Source organism: Pinus tabuliformis, chromosome Q (genome assembly GCF_031772625.1).
Source record: "Pinus tabuliformis cultivar Carrire ecotype Pingquan chromosome Q, CPIR1, whole genome shotgun sequence".
In the NCBI taxonomy this organism is placed as follows: Eukaryota; Viridiplantae; Streptophyta; class Pinopsida; order Pinales; family Pinaceae; genus Pinus; species Pinus tabuliformis.
The window spans coordinates 147,953,436-147,961,371 of record NC_142296.1 but is presented as its reverse complement, the minus strand read 5'-3'; the positions used below and the strand labels follow the sequence as shown (position 1 = coordinate 147,961,371).

Below are 7,936 nucleotides of genomic sequence, written 5' to 3'. Positions count from 1 at the left end.
AGAATATGCGAAGAAAATATACCCAAAGCATAGAATAGCAATGATTTTATTATTCAGAGAGAAATGTTAACAGGCCTCTTCGAGGGGGCAACCTCCAATAGAGCAGAGCTCGATTACAAAACAAGACACAATGCCCTCGCAGGGAGTCTCTATCCTTTATATATGACTCATACATGCAATACCACGAGCCAATATCGTGGGTTTTATTAATATCATCTATCTAATACTACCGCCCATTTACCATCTATCTAATACTACCGCCCATTTGCAACTAACTGTGGTCCCGTCATTAATTGCGGGTTAACCACTTACAAATATTAATATGGGCTTTATTGACTCTTGACTATGACGTGATCCCATGACATAAATAAGGGGGTTAGGGTGGGACCCTAACACTGCATTACATTTTAGTGAAGGATTTGTTGCAAGAAAACACTATAAAAAATCAATGGTAATGTTATTCCATGAAATTACATAAATAAAATAACTAAAACATAGATGTATAAAAAAATAGAAATTAAATAGTATATTATATTGGATAAAAATTGAAGTTAATTTGTACACTGAAATCAATATGTTAGAAATTGACATGTACATTGAAAACAACAATTATGTATATGAATATTGAATATAAATAAAACTTAATATGTGTTTTGAAATCAATGTGATAGACATGGAAATCAATTCATTAGAAATTGAATATAATTGAAACAGAAATATATATTGACATTTACTCTATTAATGCTTTAGAAATTGAGTAAAAATAGAAATAACGATAAAAATTGAAATTAGAATATATATATATATATATATATATATGGAAATGCACAATAAAATCAAGGATTATGTATATTTGTATTCAATAAAAGTAGAAGTGGTTAGTTATATTAAAATCAATGCAAGAAGAAGTTAACACATACACTAAAATAAATGTGTTAGAAATGGAATATGAATATAAATGTAAATTGATATTGAAATAGAAATTAAAATTGTTATTTACATTGAGATCGATGCATTATTAAGTGATATATATACTAGAACCAATTTACATTTCAAATTGAATAGAAATAAACATTTAGACTAAAATCAATGCATTTATAATTAACATGTGCACTACAATCGTATCATATGGAAATTGACATGTATGCTAAAATCAAGACATTGATTTCAATATATATCCATTGATTTTAGTGTACATTGTTAAATTGTTACATTTTTTTACATTGTTACATTTTTTCATAATACTCTATATACATTCAGCCAAGGAAAATAGGCGACTTTCAATTGATGCAGTTAATCTTAGACATCTAGATATACTTAATATTAATGATTTACGAATTATGTCACTATAAGAAAAAAATCAAGAAAGTAGATAGGTAATGGTTCTTCTCAATAATACTTTCTACACCTTCAATCAACTAAAAAAAAGTGAATACATTTCAAATGATTATATATTAATTTTAAATACATACATAATCATCTTAGTCTACGAATTTTGTAGTCACTCACGAACTAAAGCTAACCTATATCCATCTTAATCTTAAATTTATGAAGCGTCCAAAAATATCACATATTTTATGGTGGGAACATTCCCTCGAAATAAGCATTTATTTATTTAAGTGTAAAAATAATAATAATAAAGATAATTGAAGTGGATCATTTCCCAACTAGATATTTTTAAAATATAGTGTAAGATTTTATTTTATTTTGTAATATAAAAACAAAAATTCTTGTTTTAGTGTAAATAACATAAAAAATAAATTTTAAAATATAGTGTGTCATTAGGTGGACAAATATCAATATTGGACTTATTTTGAAGGAGCATCTTCAAAAAATGGAGATTGTGGTGGCAATGGTTGGGTTGTTGTTTACATCCATGAAAATCATTTTTTAAACTTCGGAGGAGTCTCAGGAGGGGAACAAAATTTTTTGCAAAACTTCTCGGCCTTAAACTAATTCTCCATTTTGCAATTGAAAAATATTGTCATTCTCTACAAATATTTGGTGGTTCTATGTTTATTATTAATTGGCTTAATGAATTTCAATGTTGTCACATTCACGCACATAGTCTGAATCTTGAGGTTTTACAAATTAGACAATCTTTTGATATGGTTTCTTATCCCTATATTTATAGGGAACATAACCATTTTTCACATGGATACTCTAATGTTGTTTCTCCCAAGGCTTTGTGGATTGGGAAAGTCACGGAGCACCTGAATGGGATATTCATAGAATATTGTCATACACCCTTCATTATGGGGCTTCACATTGACACCCACAGTGATCTCATAAATATTCTTGGATATCTTATGTTTTTGTTGCAGGTTCATCCCTTTATGGCACTTTCCTTTTTTTTGTGGAAACTAAAAATGTTTTAGCCCTATTAAGAGTTTATCATAACTATAACTGGTTGATCCTTTATTTCTGGTTTTATGGTCTAGCTTTTGGCTCAGCCAACCAATTATAAACCTTTTTGGATATTGGAAAACATTATGTTAGTTTAGAGTGCTTTATGCACTTATATAATTTTTATTTTCTTAAGAAAAGAATACAATTTTTTCTTTAAAAAACACAAATGTTTTAGACAAAAAAAAATAATTCAATTATGTTATTTAAAAAAATAGTAATAAAATTATTATAATTGTATAATTTTTTCTTCAATAAATAAATAATTTAATTTAATTATTTAAAAATGTATTTATAAATTTATTTTATATATATATAAATTTTCTTTATCTTAAATATTCACCCAACTTATGTAAATAGGATTTGTTAGGACCTACATACGAAAAAGAAATAAGAGTATTTACAATAATGGTCTGTTGATATATTAAAAGCTTAGATTAAATGTTGTACTTTATAGTTTATAAAGAGTGTTTGAGTTTATAATGTATAGTTATTATATTTGTATGTTAGATACCAAACTATACAGAGTGTTTGAGTTTATAATGTTTATAATGTATAGTTATTATATTTCTATGTTAGATAGAAATGTTAAGTGAAAATTTAATTTTAAGTATTTGTGGGATTGTATTTTTTAAAAATATATTGATATAGAAATTGGGAGGGATTTATTTTTTTTTTTTTTTTTTAAATTTAATTATTATGATTCAGATTTTGGTAAAATCTAAAAAAAATTACAAACTTGGAAGAGAACTTTAAAGTGGTAGTGAAGATCTTTAATAATGTTTGCAAAGAAAATGATGTATGCTACAATAAAATAAACATTACTGTTAATCTAATTATATTGATATTAATGAGTCATTTTTTTAAATATTTGTCAAATTTATCTAAATAGAAAAATATATATAAAGGAAAAAAACACAATGGTTAAGAGCATATATATACCCTGAGTGACGTTAATCGGTAGGAGCATGTGTTTCTTCTTAAGAGGTCATGGCTTCAAAAGTAGAGGGAGTAGAGTTTGTATTCCTTCCTAGACTTAAGAATCAAATCACTAAAAGGAAATAGATCTCATATCCCACAAGGAAAGATTCTTATACACCAATATAGTGTCTAGCTTAAGTGTGACCTTAAAATTAGATAATAATAATAATGTTATAATTAATATTAACAAATCACATCACAATTATTTAATAAAATATAATAACAACCCACTAAAATTGTAAAAAATTTATAACCTTTTAAATAACTCAAGCATCGTAATAATATTAATTTAGAGGAAAAAATTTATAACCTTTTAAATAACTCAAGCATCGTAATAATATTAATTTAGAGATATCATAGCATAACAGCTTATAAAAATACTAAAATTTTCCTAGCCTTTTGAATAGCTCAATGTTAAGCATAGGTTTTTTCAAAATCGGCATAACCTATATATTATTATTATTGTTGTTATTCTTTCACCACGGATAGTAAACTCATTTGATCTTCAAAGAGGACGTTCCGCCGAACTTGACGGAAATTATTTAAGCGATAAAGCATGAGAGGAAGAAATGAAATTAAAGATGAACCATACCATATGATAAACAAAGTGCTATGGAATCATATCAAAGATACTTGTGGAACTCCATTACCCACGATCCATTGACACAGAAAATGGGCTTAACTCCTCCCACGAATCCTGCCGCACGGCCTAACTCTTGAAATTCCTTCTCTGTCCCTTCCTTGGCCCCCTGAAAGTATGCCAACATCAATAAATCTAAATGAAATGCCTGTCGAGCAGACGGAGATGTCTCTGCAGCCACTGGGAGGATGGTATCTATCACAACCACCTTCCCGTCCACTGGCAAGGCCTTGTGGCAATTCTTCAAAAGCCTTACGCAATCATCGTCACTCCAATCATGCATAATCCACTAAAAAATAATAATAGATAGATATATAATCATTCATCCAATATAAAGCTACCCAACAACAGAAAAGCATAGCCATAGCCATACCTTGATTAAGATAGCTTGGCCACTTGGTACGCTATCAAACATGTCTCCACTCACATGTTTCACAGCTGAACAAACACACATTAACCATATTTCGTCAACTGCACAGATATTGCATTCTAATCATGTTTTTCAATGGTTGAAAAATGGGGATTCGGACTTACCTAGATAGTGAGGAGCGTCGGCCACCACATGGGGCATGTCGAATTTGATTCCTGAGATGTGGGGATACCTAGAGACTATGAGATTGAGAGTCGACCCAACTCCTCCCACATCCACCAATTCCTGAACCTCCTTAAAACCCTCTTAACTATCCAGAATCTTGTTCATCAACATGGCAGAAGGCTCAGACATAGCCCTGTTGAAAAGCCACTCGAACGCATTCATTCCATGGGCTTTGGGGAATGGTTGGGAGCCTTCAAGCAGAGCGTCCTTGAGAAAATACCAGGACTTCATCAACACCTTATCTTGATTCATCAACACCAGTGGAGCCAGAGAGACTCCATGCTGGTTCTTCACAAGATATTTACAGAGAGGAGTGAGACCATAGAACCTCTCGGCCTTCGCGTTCTCGTTCGTGGTCACAGAGCAGCTCAGAACGGAATGGCTGGCCACCACTCTGAGGATCCGATCAAGAGTAATTGCGGCGTCGGGATTCGTCGTCGGAATATGGGAAACGATTTGTGTGGTCGATAGTTGGACGCCATTGCCGGAATTTGCTATGATTTGGAGAACGTCGAGTTCGACGGCTGCCTTCATCGCCATTGGGAGGCATGAGAAATGTGCGGGCTCCATGCCGAGAAGCCATTCATCTTCATTCACAATCTTCATATTCATAATCGATTCAGAGTTTTTGGCAGCTGTGGACGCCATTTCCATACACTTCTTGCTGGGTCGGGGATGACCACACCCTAAAGCAAGGCCTCTTTATCCTCTGCATTTTTCACAGCAATTCTAAGCGACCAGACTATCGAATCTACCCAGCTATATTAAATGGACGAGAATCTATATATTAAATTGTACCATACTATATGATAAGACTCTATGTAACCTATTCTAAAGTTATAATATTAACACCGCGTACATTTTCTTGAGCTCTTTAAGTGGTCATCTTTAATACATAATGTCAAAGTGGCGGTGATATTTATCAATCGGAATGTAAATGTTATAACTTCCCATGCACAGTGGTAAAGATAATTTAAACACAATAAATTATAATCAATGGATTGATCAATTTGAATGTTCATTTTTTATATTATTTGAATAAATAAATGTCTAGTGACTTTGATACTATAAATTTATAAATAATTAAAGGGGAGAAATAATTTAACCACAATAAATGATAAATAATTTCATTTATAAATTTATAAATAATTAAATTTTAATATTTGTTTTCTAATATTTTAAATTTATAATTAAATTTTATTTTTTCTCTTAAAAAAATAATTGTCCAAGACTATAATAATTTTATAAATGATTATATTATTAATAATTGAATTGAATTATTTATTTTTAACATTAATCAAATATGCTGATATTTGACATATGTAAAAGTAGATTATAATTTTTTTTAAGATTATTAATAATTTATTTGTAAATAATTTAATTTAGATGTTTATTTTTTATATTATTTAAAGAATCGTATTTGACTTATTTATATATAAAGTTTATAATTTAAAGTTTATGATTATAAATAATAGAAATTTACAAATAATTTTTAAATTTAGATATTTTTTAGAAAGGAATAAATATACAGAGTTGTCTTTATCAGAAAGTCTAAAAAGTTGCACTAAAGACAACTTCTAAAGTATTACTTTCTTCAGTTTTTTAAAAACTAACACAATTAGAAAATCATCAAAATCATGCATATTTAATTCGATCATTTAAAATTTACTCATTTTCCTAGATTGAATATATAGAGCACTACTCACAATAATTAATTTTAGTGTATCTTTTCATTTTTGATATCTAACAAACTTTTTAGAATAAGATTGTGTACATGTTTGAGATGAATTTCATAATTTGAAGTTTACTTATTTTTCTTACACTACAATGTATAATTCAAACATATGCATCAAGGCATATATGAGAAATAACTTGAATATAGAATGCAACAATATTGAATGATGAAAAATATACACTAAAGTTAATGCATATATACTAAAATCGGTGGGTTCATTTTAGTATGCATCTCAATTTTGATATGCTATGATTGTAGGACACATGTTAATTTTAAATTCATTGATTTTAGTGTACATGTCCATTCCTATTAAATTTTTAAATTTTTAACACATTTATTCTAGTGCCTCTGTCCATTTATAATGCATTGCTTTAGTGTAAATGACAATTTTGTTTTTTTATTTCAATTAAATACAAATTTTAATTTTAATTTCTATTTCTATTTATATTTAAATAGAAACCTATTTAATTTCTAATTTGTATGATAATTTCTATTTTTATTCAATATAAATATACATAACCAATAATTGATCTATATATAATCATTGATTTCATTGGACAAGTTAATTTCCATTTCTATTCAATACAGACGTACATAATTGTTACCCTTCCATACATATGTCAATTTCTAACATATCGACTTCAATGTATATATTAGCTTGAATTTTTATTCAATGTCAACCTTTATTAATTTCTATTTCCATGGTTATTTATATTTTTCTATAATTACACCAAGTAACATTATTATTGATTTGGTATATTGTTTTCCCACGATAAATCCTTCACTAAAATATAATGTAGGATAAATCCTTCACTAAAATATAATGTAGGATGTATGGTGTAGATAATTTAAATAATAATTTTTTTTTAGTACAACCAAGATGACCCTTAGAATGAATTTAGGATATAGATCCTAAATGTATGGACTAAAATTTCCAAAAACAAGTTATGATCATCAATATTGTACTAGTTTGAATTCATATTAAAGCTAGACTTAATCATGCGAGCAATGAAAGTGTAATATTATCCAAGATGGTAATGCAAGTTAGGGTTATAAGTAACTAGTAAGAGAGAAGATAGTGGATTTGTGGGTAATTTGACTACTACATAAAAAGGGGGCTTTTTAAGATATTAGTGTGAGAAGAAATCACATTTTCATCTTTACTTAATATTTACTCTTTCTTATTTATTTTAATTAATATTTATCATTTGTGTAGTGACATAACAAAAACCAATAATGGTACTCTACCTCCTTCAAAACTTATTTCCATTATGTAACTCAAAAAAAATTTATTGGAACTCACTGATGCGGAAAGGGGCAAAAAAAGAAATTTCAAACTCGTGGATAGAGAAAGAGGGAAAAACAAAGCAATTTCAAAAGATTAAATCTGTTGCTCAACAATGGGCGAAGCTCAACATTTTTCATCTTGTGCCAAGTGCAATGTTATGCACTTTCTTCTACTATGTGCTCATTCTCGTGAACCTTTGTTTCAAGAGTTCCTAGCACCCTTATCGAGAGAAGAAAAACTTAGTTTCCTCCCTCTCCCTATGAAAATGAAGTAGCCAAGCAGCGCATAAGA

The 7,936-nt window shown here is 28.9% G+C and overlaps 2 pseudogenes; both read right to left on the bottom strand.

Moving 5' to 3' along the window:
* Positions 1-4,010: 4,010 nt before the first annotated feature.
* On the bottom strand, positions 4,011-4,316 carry LOC149218686 (isoflavone 3'-O-methyltransferase 4 pseudogene; annotated as a pseudogene).
* A 387-nt stretch (positions 4,317-4,703) lies between these two features.
* Positions 4,704-5,270, bottom strand: LOC149218685 (caffeic acid 3-O-methyltransferase 1 pseudogene; annotated as a pseudogene).
* Between the last annotated feature and the right edge of the window lie 2,666 nt (positions 5,271-7,936).